Source organism: Sinocyclocheilus rhinocerous, unplaced genomic scaffold (genome assembly GCF_001515625.1).
Source record: "Sinocyclocheilus rhinocerous isolate Xijiao unplaced genomic scaffold, SAMN03320098_v1.1 scaffold1097, whole genome shotgun sequence".
In the NCBI taxonomy this organism is placed as follows: Eukaryota; Metazoa; Chordata; class Actinopteri; order Cypriniformes; family Cyprinidae; genus Sinocyclocheilus; species Sinocyclocheilus rhinocerous.
The window spans coordinates 109872-121534 of record NW_015630974.1 but is presented as its reverse complement, the minus strand read 5'-3'; the positions used below and the strand labels follow the sequence as shown (position 1 = coordinate 121534).

At 38.2% G+C, this 11663-nt stretch overlaps 1 pseudogene; it reads left to right on the top strand.

Annotated features, from left to right (window-relative positions):
• The window catches only part of LOC107740789 (inositol hexakisphosphate and diphosphoinositol-pentakisphosphate kinase 2-like), a 47058-nt pseudogene that overhangs the window by 3520 nt on the left and 31875 nt on the right, over positions 1–11663 (top strand).

Sequence of the window (11663 nt, the reverse complement as noted above, 5' to 3'; positions counted from 1 at the left end):
TTGTGTTTTCGGGTTACAGGGTTACAATGGATAATGAATAATGGATAACGGATAATGTCCTGGAAAATAACTAGTACCTTTTCCATTTTTCTAGATATTTTTCTTACAGTGTACTAACTGATCAACAATCGCAGGTACAAGCTACTAACAAGGTGTATCATAAATGCACAATTATTCAATTATTATTATTAAATTAAACAATTGCAAATAGCAGCTAACTTAATTCATGTGATGTGTGTACTGCTAGGCATCTATGGTTTCCTCATTTTGTGTGATTTAGATGGAAAATGTGTGCCTTTTTATCGTTTGAGTCACTTATCAAAAATTGCTAAAAGTTGCCAAATACATTTTTAAAGAAGCTAAATTTGTTGCTAGGTGCTTTTGGAAGAAAAAGTTGCTAGGGTAGTGTGAAAAGTTGCTAAATTTAGCAACAAAATTGCTAAGTTGGCAACACTGGTCGGACTTGGCTAATTGTGAGGAAACTAAATTCAGCGGAAACAATGAAAGGATTCTAAAACTCCTTCAAGAAGGAAATTCAACATTGTGACAAAGTCAGCAGTGTATAAAATTTGGTGCAAGGACGGTGTGGACACAGTTACTTTTTGCAGCTGACCTTATTGCAATTCTAGGAGTTTCCCTTTCAGACGCAAAATTTATAGGAAAAGAGTATTTAAATAAATCATGTAACGTGATTGTCTAAGGTTTGTGGTTGTCAATTTAACTCCCAAAAAAGCATGTTTTAGCCCATTTTATGCTTTACATGACGATGTGAGGCTCATAGATCAGTTGTTATCTAATAACCAAAAGACGCCATAACTGATTCCTAGGGCTGCACGATTATGACAAAAATCATAATTGTCGATTAATCCCTTGAAATTGTAATTGCAATTATTAATTACGATTACCACAATGTACAATGAATGATGTTTATACCATTGTTTGAAGCAACTGCATGCCATATTTTTATATGAAAATAAACAAGCTGAAAATGAAAAACTTTTATTGCTTTTCCATAGTATTAAGCCTGAAATGTCAACCATACATTGGATTGGTTTCTTATTTCAATAAAAAAAAGTAAAAATTTGCATGGTATTATAATGTTATACTAAAACAAAAATTTAAACAGTGGAAAAACCCTTAAGATAACCCGTAGAAAGAAAAAAAAACTAATCTTAAGCACGCAGAATAACATAAGTTGACTTTGAACGATTAATTGGCGCTTTGAATGATTATGTAGCTAATTGTGGTATCCGTAATTGTAATCACGATTAGAAATTCGATTAATTGTGCAGCCCTACTGATTCCTTTTAACCTGCTTGTAAACAAAAGGTACAGAGTTATGAGAACGTATTTTAATATCCGAAGTAATTAGATTCAGTATCTCTACGATTAAAAAAGGTTATATTTTACAAGACATCAGGCATTTTTATCATTAGCTGACTTACGATTATATTGTTTCAGCTGTCAGTGAGGGATGCTTTTTTTTAGTGCTGTCAAACGAATCCAAAATAAAAGTTTTTGTTTACATAATATATGTATGTGTGCTGTGTATATTTATTATGTATATATAAATACACACACATACATGTGTATATATTTCAGGAAAATATGTTATGTTTATATAGCATGTATATATTTCAGAAATGTTTTTGTTTATATATTAAATATATATATTTATAATATAAATTATATGAATATAAATATAGACATGTAAATACATGTAAATATTTTCAAAATATATTCTGTATGTGTGTGCATTTATATATACATAATAAATATACACAGAACACAAACATTTATCATGCAAACAAAAACTTTTATTTTGTATGCGATTAATCGCGATTAATCGTTTGACAGCACTAGTTCTTTTACATCGCAACAAATCACAGATACACGACAATTTTTGTTCAGTAGCTAAACATTTTATCTTCATTAAACGTAACTCAAAAGAATGAAAGGATTTTAATTTGAGAAGCGTGTTGTTATCTGCAGCCCCCGGAGAGACAGATCGTGGTGGGTATCTGTGCCATGTCTAAGAAGTCAAAGTCCAAACCTATGAAGGAGATCCTGGAGAGACTGTGTCTGTTCAAATACATCACTGTGGTTACGTTTGAAGAGGAAGTCATTCTGAATGAGCCGGTGGAAAACTGGCCACTCTGTGATTGTCTCATCTCTTTCCATTCCAAAGGTTTGTGACGTCCTGCTTGTGTTTAGTGTAACGGATTAGAAAGATATGTTTTTACTGTGTATTCTGAAACATTCGTCACACTTTTAAGGTTAATGATTTTAAGTTGTGCCCATATTTGCAAAATAATATAAATTATGTGAAGTTTGTGTGGAATGTGAATTGTGCTCATTTATACCATGGTCTGAATACTCTATTCTGATTGGTTGAAAGGTGTGCGTTAAAAAGGTTGCATGCACAGGTAGTTACAGTCAGTTACTGTACTGAGAACAAGAGTGAAAATGTATTCATTCCCTCTTGATATGAACCTGCTTCTGTGAATTCATATTCACTATTTATTGTCGGTTTTTAAAGGATTCCCACTGGATAAAGCTGTGGCTTATAAGAAGCTGAGGAATCCATTCGTCATCAACGATCTGGATCTTCAGTATTTTATTCAGGACAGGTGAGCTTCATGTCTTCATTGTATTGCAAGTTAACCGCATTGTTTATTGACCACACATGATGTGCTGCAACTCCAATTCAAAAGATATTGCCAGCTATAATTCATGCTTTTAAAACTGGAAAAACTTTTGTTCAATATATTTGATAGATAAGTAGATAAGTAGTAGTTTCAGCTCCCTGAAGCGTCAGTGATTCCAGTTCGGCACGCTCACAGAATCTCACAGAAGCTGTCTACACTGCGCAAGGAAACTATTACATATATCGTAACTTTTTTGTTTATGATGAGAGAATTGGCAAGAGTGCCAAAGTCAGCGCTCTGGAAAACTCTGGCATTTTCAGCGGGTTTCTTGATCACCGGTGACTAATCTAAATGCCTCTGATTGGCCATTGCATTCATGCACTCAACAAGTACATGGTTGATTAACCAATGCTCAATGCTTTAATGCTCAACACTGAAAGAAAAAAACCATAAAAAGAAATCTTTGATGCAACACAGACAGATCTAAATGCAATGTTGCAATTGGCACTTTTCATTCATTTTCATATTTTACTTTAACCCTAAATAGGCCTTGGGGACAAATTTGGGCAAAATAATTTTTTTTTTCTTTTAAATAAAAATGGTTTCCTTAATCTGAGTGGTAAACGACTTGGTTACTTTTCCTATGTTTCCTACCTGAACACACAAAGTTGGATTTGATTCAACAATGTTGTGTTTGGAAAAAAAAAACTTCTTAACTGGTCCTTCGTGGAGAAAAGTGGGCAGTCATAGAAAATGAATGGGTGAGACTATAATTCAGAGCAATTTATTTAAAATTTGTCCAATAAAAATCAATAAATCCAACACAATGCAGATCATACATACATATAAATAAAGGGGTGAGCCTATACAACGAGCCTCAATGTGGCACACACACGCACACACACACATCATTAAACAAAACATTGAATGACCCTATAACATTTTTTTTTTGTTAATTTTGTCAAATAAAAAACAGTCACACACACACACACTTCAAAGTCAGATCAAAGTCCTACTGCAAGATTTGTTGATGCTTCCAAACAAAACATATCTGAAACATGCTACTTGCTAGCTTTATTGTTTATTCTTACCTGTTTGGTACCATTTTGCTTTTTTGATTGAAATTTGATGTTTTTTTTATTAGAAATAAATTATTCCGTCTCCTACTTTGTCTTTTCCTTATAGCATGGTCAGATTTGTCTGTTAGCATATTTTGGCATTTTTGTATAGTCTCACCCAAGACCCAACACATGGTTTTTAAAAAATTCTGCAATTTTAATTTGTTATAAAATCTAAAACTTAAGAGGTTAAGCTTGTTACAACATTGGTTTAGATTTCAGCCTGTGCAGCCTGTGGGTAGGCCTTCTACAACAAAGGAATTGCATAAGTTGATTGTTTTTACTTAAGTGATAGTGTATGACATTTATTAAAAAAAACTATAAGGATCACACCTGAGACATTCATGCTCAAATGTGACCACGAAGGACTCGTTAAGGGTTGCTCTATGAAGGATGCTTGAGGGTTAATCGCAATAGTCGTAATAGATTTCATTTAATTTTGCAGTTGGAATTGGTGGGCATTTTTGGCCCAACCCCTATTACAACCCCGGGGAAGTCGTGGCCTAATGGTTAGAGAGTCGGACTTGTAACCCAAAGGTTGTGGGTTCGAGTCTTGTACTGGCCGGGATTGCAGGTGGTGGGAGTGAATGTACAGCGCTCTCTCCCACCTTCAATACGGTGAGGTGCCCTTGAGCAAGGCACCGAACCCCCAACTGCTCCCCGGGCGCCGCAGCAAAAAATGGCTGCCCACTGCTCCGGGTGTGTGTTCACTGCTGTGTGTGCACTGCTGTGTGTGTGCACTTTGGATGGGATAAATGCAGAGCACTAATTCCGAGTATGGGTCACCATACTTGGCCACATGTCACTTTCACTATTCACTATTAATTTCCGACCCTGGCATGCAGTGATGACAGAATGTGCAATTTTGGGTGGAGTGTCTTTTTAAGTGTTCCTCTAGTATTCTTTTTATTTGCATTCCTCTAGCATGGATGATTGTCATGGTCTCACAGAGATACATCAACTTACAATGCAATATGAATATTAACTGTTGGTCTGACTATCAAGTTGGCTATGGCCTGGTGCTTACGACCAAATCACAGCTGTGCTTATATTCAGAACAGCAGCACTCTTGCTTGTTGATGATACATTTTCCAGTCCTAGAAAGCACATGGGAAATGAGAGAAAATCTTAAATGTCCTGAAAAATCTTGTTTGAATGTTGAATGTTTGAATGTTTGCATTTTAACTGGGGTCAATACAGCAACCCACAGCATGCATGCAAGCATTTGCCCATGAAGCGGTCATCACTGCAACAGAAGGGATCATTTAAAGAGATAAATGTATTTATTTGATTTGGTTTAGAAACATTGAAACTTCATGCATCTACACGACTAACTGCCTCTCACAGTAATTCTTCCACACACAATTGACAAGTGGCACAACTGGTTCTTTTTAGTTCTGAGCGATATGAGAAAACAAAAGATGCTGATGCAGTGCACAGTGAATCACTCAGACACTGATTCACTGAATGTGTTTGGCCTAGTGGCGTTTCAAGAGTCCTGAAATGTAGTCCAGTTGTACTGGAACTGTGACTGTTTTTGTTCTGCCAGTGAAAATAGTTCTGTCTGGCAGCACTGTGTCTAAAATGTTCTCGGCATCAACTTATTGTCTTTAATACAAAAGTAATGCTACACAAATAATACTCATCACTGCAGCCTCGTGTCTACAGCAGAACAGCAGGACTCATCAGATATTTATACTCTTGTGTGATTATTGCCTTTTAAGTCAACATTTACTCATCCTAATTTCGTTCCAAACTCACGCAACTTGCAATCCTCTTTAAAACACAAATGAAGATGTTTTATGATTACATATTCCTGTCACTTTATTGAACATGCACAGAGCACATCAAATAATGGACACTCTGGCGTGCTTGCTCATTGTTTCATTTATGTTTTGAAGATTTCTAAAACTCTTAAGGGTTTGGAATGATGTGAGTCTGAGTAAATGATGAGATGGGACATTTTGGTTAAACGTGGTTTAAACATTGGTTTGAAGCACCATTTAAATAACTTTAAAGAAAACTGTGCATGGGTGCTATATGAAAACCAATGTTTGTTTGTCTTTTGTTTTTGTTTTAGGACCATGTGGAGGTGAATGGAGAGATTTTCCAGAAGCCGTTCGTAGAGAAGCCTGTGAGTGCTGAGGACCACAATGTCTACATCTACTACCCCACATCTGCAGGAGGAGGCAGTCAGCGGCTCTTCCGCAAGGTGTGACCTTAATGAGTCTCAATCAATCCCCTCAACTCCAGAATACACACCACATTACATCAATTGATTTTAAGTAAGCAAGTATTTTTAAAAAACCTTATAAATATATTATAAGACATAAACCACAAATCAATAAAACTAATCAACAATGAATTTATTGATTAATCGGGTCTATTTCTATAAAAATAGACCTGAAAAATAGACGACACAAAGTGCATGGTCCAAGACAGTGTTTCCCAACCTTTTTTTAGTTGCGGCACCCTTTGGAAATTTTAACAAATTTGTGGCACCCTACAAAATAAATTTTGTCACAATATTTGAATTTCTAACTTTGATATGATACTTTGAAAAGTATATATATTCTGTACAACAGGGAAGAACTGGCAGATCAATGAATGAGAGGGCAGCGTTACCAGAGTTGCCCATTTACCACACCTTGTTACAGCACAGTAGGGCTATTGCAGACAGAAACAATACTGTACTACATAGATGTTTCCTGTCAGCTTGATTTTTGAGTGGACTTTGCTGTTCCGATGAGCATGAACGGTATATGAGTGGAGCACTCACATGGGCCGCGAGCGACTGAGCGGGATAACACGCAGAGCGTCACACCACGTGAAAGTGCATCCTGAGCGGTGAACTACTTTCGGCAGCCGGAATTTCAGTGCATCTCTAATTATTGGTGACATCAGAAATGGATATTATATAATAGCTGCTTTTATGAACATTTTAGCAATTTAAAAATATTAAAAATTTATTTTTTACACGGCGCCCCTGCTCTCGACAGACGGCACCCCGGTTGGGAAACACTGGTCCAAGATACCCAAAACATGAGAATGAACTATATTAAATGTGAGAATGATTTGTTATATTAAAGCAACTCATAAGTGTAGAGCCCTGTCAGGTTCTCTGGTAAATGTGCCTAAAAACTTGGATACATGCACTATATATTTGTATGTTTGTTTTGAGGACAACACTGGAATGGCATGTTTTTTGTGTGTTTTTTTTTTATATTCAGTAGTTCAATATTCAATATATTCAAGTAATCAAATATATTGATATTTATATGTTTTCATTAAATGAAGATCTGACGTTGATCTGATATGACGTTTCTGATCACGTTTCGTCTGTTTCAGATTGGCAGCAGAAGTAGCGTCTATTCTCCTGAGAGTAACGTCAGAAAGACTGGATCCTACATCTATGAGGAGTTCATGCCCACAGACGGAACGGATGTGAAGGTATCGCAATCGTTCATCTTCAGCAGAGCAAAGAAGCTCACACACGGTGTTCATGTTTTTTCATATTAGTGCTGGTATTTTTGTGATTCATCAAAGTGACTAAAATATTTAGATTTTCTTAAGAGGAACGTTTTTTTCTCTTTCTCTTCATTCTGTTCTTTACAAAACATCTAAAAATGTGAGGTATATTGTATGTGAAAACTCTTGAGGCTGTTCAGTTCAGTTTTTAATTTTATTTTCCAAGTTGGCAACTTGGTAACACCATTTAGGCTACGTTCACACTGCAGGAAAATCTGATTTTTTTGTACTCATATATGTGACTCAGATTGTTTAAATTCATGACAGTGTGAACGGCACAAACCACATAGAATCTGAACTTTTCGATTCTGATTTGGGCCACTTTTATATGTGGTCCTGAATCTGATTCAGGTCAGATGTGTTGTAGTGCCACCGCAGTCAATTCATGCGACTTTTACATCACTCTATGATTGACATGATTGACATTCATCATAATCCTGCACTGACAGGAGTCACTCCAATGATTTTACGTACTGTTATTTCTTTGATCACTCTGTGAATATGACAGAAAGTTGCAGAGGTAGTCATTGAAGAGACAGTGTGGTGTTGTTTACTCTTTACAGTATTACAGTGACAGCTCTATACAAGCTAAACTGAAGAGGTCAAATCATGAATATTTAAAAACTTTCTCCTTATCTTCGTCCTCCTTTATCGCCTGCTTAGAATTCGCGGCACATCAGCTTATAAATGATTCTTCTGAACCATTCAAGGTGAACGGAAAAGCTAAATAAGCCTACGATATGATTGTAATTACAACAATATGATATCTTTTGGTGGACTGTGTTTTGGTTTCAAACATTCCTTAATAAATTAATCAGAATATGAAAGTACAAAAAAAGTACAAAAAACACATGACAAGAACATAAACCCTTAAATACCTCCTTTAAATTAGAGTTTAAGAGCTTTTTAGCTAAGGTGATAAAAGATTGTCTAATCCGATTTGCTCTATTATAAAATGACTTGGGTTTACAGTAAGTGTCCAAAGTTGTTAACAAACATGTGAATTAGCTCATTATAGTACCACCTTGTGCCAGACTTACAGTATTCATCACACAGGCTCATCTAGTCAGCCTGTGCATATATTCGAGTTCCCTTTCGAAAGGGAACTCTACACTGCATCCTCTAGAGGGTGCTAGGGGAACGCCTTCGGCATGATGAGAGTCTGAAGCATGAGTCTAAAGGCCAAAGTATACTTCGACCGTCACCGTCCGCGCACCGTCCTCATTACGTAATTTTCGTCATAAGGAGGGCTCGCAGACAGCTGCGCACCCTGTCCGCGTGCATGCAATTTTTTAAAACCGCGAGGACGGTCCGCATACAACAGCGCATGCGCGAGGTGAAAGTTGAGACAGACCGCAAGTCAAGTAGGTGGTACTGCGCCTGTGTCGAGCTCGTCCGCACTCATCCGCGGTTGAGTATACTTTGAAAGCTGTGCGGACGCGGAAAGTGAAATATACCCGGGCCTTAAACACGACAATGAACTTGACACTGGCTGGCGGCAGCCCATGACGTCATAACTGGTGCGGCCGAAAGTATAAAAGGGCACCTGTGAATTACGTCATCCTCTTTCTTGTCTTCAGGAGATCGTCTGTTTGTTCATGAGTTAGGAGCAAGAGCGTTTTAGCTCCTGAGGGAGCAGAATGCGCGCATTGAAAGGGTTTTTCCTCAATTAATTTTTCTTAATTTACGATGTCCCTATTCTCGAGGGATGTGGGACGCGCTTTTGGGTGGAATGTTTAGAGCAAATTTTTCACGATGCGTTCACCTCTGATCTAGCACTCTCTCTCGGGGTTCGGAAGCCCGCGCTGCGGTCTCTTCCCCCTCCGAGTGAGAGCTCGCTGCTGCTATCTTCCTCCGAGGGGGTTGATATTGTTAGCATTAATACTGGTTTTTAGATTGCTTGTTTTTCTCTCGCTACATCATGTGTGGGGATACACGCGATTTATGAGTGGTTTGTTTGGGAGCAGAGCACGCACAGTCAGCTCTCGTGGGAGCTGGCTGTGTTCATTCATAAAATGCGATGCGTTTTTCTTCTTGCGGGTAGAAGCACTTATGCAATATAGAATCGAGCGGCTCGAATCTCGCATTGCTGCGGCAACGCATGCGTTATGGGTCTGCAACAAAATTAATGCGTTGCAAGCTGTTATTCACAATACTTTTATATTGCATATATTTTGTTGATTTTCAGCTTAACATCCAGACCGTGTTTCACTTGTTTGCTTGTTTGGCTGCATTTAATTCTGAGGAATTAAATGATGTGTAGTCATCTGGCTTTGAGAAGCTAAGATATCTATATTAGTCGAGCAGAAGGATTGGAGCTCCGCCCCTAGAGCTTGGCCATTTACTGCGAGCATAGTCAGGCCTCCTCTCGCTATAGAGAGTTATCTATTGAGGCCTCCGCTCACGAGAGCTCTGCTAGGACAGCTTCTGTGTATTGTAGGCTCTATGTGAGCCTCCTTACAAGATGTCCTGAGCGTGGAGTGTGATTAGACCTCCTCTCATTTTAGAGAGTCGTCATGCTGAGGCCTCAGCTCCTAGAGCACGGGCAATTACTGCAAGTGTTGTCAGGCCTCCTCTCGCTACAGAGAGTATCTTATTGAGGCCTCCGTTTGCCAGAGCTCCGCTAGGGCAACATCTGTGTATTGTTGGCTCTACGTGATCCTCCTTACAAGATGTCCTGAGCGTGGAGTGTAGTGTTAGGCTCTCTGTGAGCCTCTTTGTCCTTAGAAGTTCTGGTCTATGGTTGCGTTGCTGGTGCAGGGGTGAGGACTCCTTGAGTCTTGTCTTGGCTCAGCCAATAAGGCACTCATCCCTTCAGCATGGCGGCGTTGGTATACCGTTCCCCTAGTGCCCTCTAGAGGACGCAGCGTAGAGTTCCCTTGAGACACCGGTCATGCCGAAGGCGTTCCCCTAGCGCCCTCTAGAGGACGCAGCGTCTCGTTCCCTATTTTCAGGGAACCATGGTTACATGCGTAACCTGAGACGTTTTCATAAAGAGCAGGCATTCCGATTGTGCGGTTGCACTACAGCTGCAACTTAAAAGATTTTCTTCCACTTTTTATAGTTGTTTATAGACTCTGGTTCATTGGTGAATTAGCAACTCTATTTCATATGCTTTCTTTGTGTTTGTGCACATCAGGTGTATACTGTAGGTCCTGACTATGCCCATGCAGAGGCCCGTAAATCTCCCGCTCTGGATGGGAAGGTGGAACGAGACAGTGAGGGGAAAGAGGTCCGTTACCCAGTCATCCTCAATGCCAGAGAGAAACTCATCGCATGGAAAGTCTGTTCGGCTTTCAAGGTAAATGAAGATGTTGAAAACAGTCTTGCAAAATGCAAAACTCAGTCATGATGCCACTCATTTTAATATTTTGAGCCTTATATCTGAAAGTTGGTCATGAAGTGTTAGCAATTTCTCATTTATAGCAAACCGTGTGTGGGTTCGACCTGCTTCGTGCCAGTGGCCAGTCATACGTCTGTGACGTCAATGGCTTCAGCTTCGTCAAGAACTCCATGAAATACTACGATGACTGTGCAAAAATCCTGGGGTTAGTATACAAATCCAAAATATCCAGTGATTTACAAAATCACTTCTAGTTTCTAATATACTTTAATATATTAGGTACATGGATATAATCTTATGTTTTATTGTCAGATGCTAAAAAAAGGTTTTTGTATTTTCTTTTTTGACATAAAAAGCTGTATTTTTAATTATAATAATAAGATTACACTGTGGTAATTTCTGATTAGAAATACTTCATGCATTATTAATACATTTAATGTAGAACACACATGTATTTATACAGATGAATGGTGTATTTCTTTAAAGTCAGTTGATATTGTTTTTCTTTGGCCCCACAGGAATATCATCATGAGAGAGCTGGCTCCACAGTTTCAGATCCCGTGGTCGATCCCTTTAGAAGCAGAGGACATTCCCATAGTTCCCACAACCTCTGGCACTATGTACGTCCTAAAGACAGGCGACATTTTAACCTTTTAGTGATAATTACTTCAACAATGCTATTAGTATTCCAGCTAGTGCAATCTTTTTAGTTTCTAGGAAACTATTAAAGGTATTCTTCTCCCAAAAATGAAATTGTCATTAACTCACTCTCCGTGTCTCAAACTCATATGACTTTCTTCTGTTTTCACCAAAAACACAAATGTGACCCTGGAGCACAAAAGCAGTCTTAAGTCGCTGGGGTATATTTGTAGCAATAGCCAAAAATATATTGTATGGGTCAAAATTATCGATTTTTCTTTTATGCCAAAAATCATTAGGATATTAAGTAAAGATCATGTTCCATGAAGATATTTAGTAAATTTCCTACCGTAAATATATCAAAACCTAATTTTTGATTAGTAATAT